Genomic DNA, 3,692 nt, shown 5'->3' with positions numbered 1-3,692 from the left:
AGTATAACCTCAATGCCGACTGTAAGTTTAACCTCAATGTCGACTGAAAGTATAACCTCAATGTCGACTGTAAGTATAACCTCAATGTCGACTGAAAGTATAACCTCAATGCCGACTGTAAGTTTAACCTCAATGTCGACTGAAAGTATAACCTCAATGTCGACTGTAAGTTTAACCTCAATGTCGACTGTAAGTTTAACCTCAATGTCGACTGTAAGTTCAACCTCAATGTCGACTGAAAGTATAACCTCAATGCCGACTGTAAGTTTAACCTCAATGTCGACTGTAAGTTTAACCTCAATGTCGACTGTAAGTATAACCTCAATGCCGACTGTAAGTTTAACCTCAATGTCGACTGTAAGTTTAACCTCAATGTCGACTGTAAGTTTAACCTCAATGTCGACTGTAAGTATAACCTCAATGTCGACTGTAAGTATAACCTCAATGTCGACTGTAAGTATAACCTCAATGGCGACTGTAAGTTCAACCTCAATGTCGACTGTAAGTTTAACCTCAATGCCGACTGTAAGTTTAACCTCAATGTCGACTGTAAGTTTAACCTCAATGTCGACTGTAAGTTCAACCTCAATGTCGACTGTAAGTATAACCTCAATGTCGACTGTAAGTATAACCTCAATGGCGACTGTAAGTTCAACCTCAATGTCGACTGTAAGTATAACCTCAATGCCGACTGTAAGTTTAACCTCAATGTCGACTGTAAGTTTAACCTCAATGTCGACTGTAAGTTCAACCTCAATGTCGACTGTAAGTATAACCTCAATGTCGACTGTAAGTATAACCTCAATGTCGACTGTAAGTTTAACCTCAATGGCGACTGTAAGTTCAACCTCAATGTCGACTGTAAGTATAACCTCAATGTCGACTGTAAGTATAACCTCAATGTCGACTGTAAGTATAACCTCAATGGCGACTGTAAGTTTAACCTTAATGTCGACTGTTAGTATAACCTCAATGTCGACTGTACAATTACCTCTGATAATACCCATTTCATAGAATCAACATATTGTGTACTGCAAATATGTTTTACCAGTTCTGATGCAATTGGACAAATTAATCATGTAGGGGTCTTTTAAATTTGGATCAAAAATAATGTTGTGTAACTTTTGAAAATTGGAGTTTGAGTTTTCATCATTTACGTTTTAACAACCTTTTGCATTGTTTTTCATTCACCAGTTTAGGCAAATTACTTAATGAACTTTACATAGTTTTAATTTAGAGTTAACTGTATTGTATTTGAAGCTTTGGTGAAGTCCATGTGTCGTTTTACTATCGCAAAATTTGTATACCTTACATGTTTTTAAAACAGATGTCTAGTTGAGAACAAAAAAGCCAAACGAAAAGATCGTTAGAATGTATTCGAAATAGTTGTTGTTATTTAGATATGATGAAATGGGATTATAGCAAACAAACAACAAACAAGCAAATATGTTATTGTTTATCACAACGCCCAGAACAATCAACATTAATTTCATACTAATGATTACACGTTTTGAAATGAAACTATCCAAATTCGAGTAAAAAAAGTATTGACCTTCTAATTCAAGTTTTCAATTGTGTGAATGTTTTTTTTATTCATGATGTTTATGCTAAAAACCATTCAGTTCACGGAATATTATTGCATTTTAAAATATGTTATAGGCAACTATGAAGAAACTGATCTTAATGCAAGATTGTTAAAACCATACGAAGAAAAGCTTGCAAGTGAGAAAATAGCCAACATTAAAGAGGGAACTCAGGACACTGTTAATGACACAAACCCTGTTACCATTTTATACAGACGTGTTGATGAATCAAGGGAATCAAATACTCTATCTCAGATGCCTAAAAATATACAAAACCCAGAAAACACTCAAGTAATACTGCCAGTCGCAACCGAATTTCAAGTTAAAAATGTAGTAGCTACTAAAAAACATCTTGCATCCAATGAATCTAAAATAAAGGAACAAAAAGACACTGATTTTCAAATTAAATTTCCTCAAGTGCAAGAAACATTACTATTAGAACAAGCAGTTACGGATATCAAAACTATGATAGAAAGATCTAAGGTTGAGTTGAATGACAAAGAGGAGTATGCCACTTTCTTATTTTGGGATTTTGCTGGGGATGAAGAATTCTACCATACACATCAGACTTTTTTGTCCTCAGATGCAATCTACATTGTGGTAACTAAACTCAACGAGGTTGAGGACAAAAATGCACACGGTCAGTTTTAATGATTATGATATAAGAAATATTTCAAGTATATTAAGTTATAGTTTTGCCTTTTACTTTGAATACGGAATATAGTGATACTGACACTCCCTCTAATATATATATATATGTAATTTATAAGAAAATATATGTATATTGTCAAAAGAAAAAAAAGATCTAGATACTTTATTAGAAAAGAAGGTGTGGCATGATTGCCAATGAGACAACTCTCCACAAGAGACCAAAGTAACACAGAAATAACAACTATAGGTCACCGTACGGCCTTCAACAAAGAACAAAGCCCATATCGAATAGTAAGCTATAACAGCCCTATAACAACATACATACAAATTAATATACAATGATATATACATTATGTTACCATGGTTCAGTTCTTTAATCCATGCATTTTATCTCTGCATTTCACAAAAGTTTTTCTTTTACTACAATCAAAATACATCTGCATCCAATCTTTTTAGATTTAAACAATATTTGTAGAAAATAAGATGAATGTACCTTAATAGTTATGTTAAAGGATTATACTATTACAAATCAGTCAGCATTTAGTTTCCAGTTATGACTAACGTTCTAATTGACAACATTTATCCAGTATTACTTATTACCAAAGAAGCAAATGAAAAAAATGTATTTGACATTTTGATTTTATGTCATTTCTAAAAATGTAAGTTTGATGTTGATGGTTTTTGTACATGTCAATTACGAACAACTCCTCAATAGCTGCAGGTTTGCCGACCATATTTGTCTTTTCTAAGAAACACCTCAAAATAATTTACAATTTGAAATAAATAGAGCGGATAATAAAATGTAAAAGAAAGTTGTTTGATTTTTCTTTCTAAATTATTTGTTTTACTGTTTAGTCAATATGTGGTAATAATTATTTGACGTGGCTTAGTATTTATAACATTCCATCATTATCTTTAGTGCTATGGTAAATTTGAAATTTTGTGTAAGCCTACCTGGAACAGAGAGTAGATTCAGCTTTTCTTAACCTGCGTCCGTCGGCCCTGTCCGTCGATAATTTTTGCAAAAAATCTCAACAACCACGGGGTCAAACTAATCCAAACTCAGCCTTAATCTTTCCCTTTTTAGTTTCAACAGTGACTCATGACCCGCCCAACAATCACGATGGCCAACATAATTAAAAAAATAACATAGTGGTAAAATGAAGTGTTTGACTTATATTTTTGAAACTAAAGCATTTAGATCACATCTCACTCGGATAAAAGTGTTCATAAGGTCCAGATCAATCTGCCCTGAAATATTCAGACCAATTAGACAATCCGTTGTTGGATATCTGTCCCATAAGTTGTAATTTTAAGGCCATTTAGCAGTTTTTGGTTTTTATCTTGAATATTGTAATAGATAGAGATACACTGAAAAACAGCAAACGTGTTCAGCATCTCTAACATGTCTAAGTCAGTCACCACCAAAATTGTCATTTGTCATTTAAAGAAGTTATT

Source organism: Mytilus trossulus, chromosome 11 (genome assembly GCF_036588685.1).
Source record: "Mytilus trossulus isolate FHL-02 chromosome 11, PNRI_Mtr1.1.1.hap1, whole genome shotgun sequence".
Lineage (NCBI taxonomy): Eukaryota > Metazoa > Mollusca > Bivalvia > Mytilida > Mytilidae > Mytilus > Mytilus trossulus.
The sequence above is the reverse complement of the archived record's forward strand: the minus strand, read 5'-3'. Positions refer to the sequence as shown.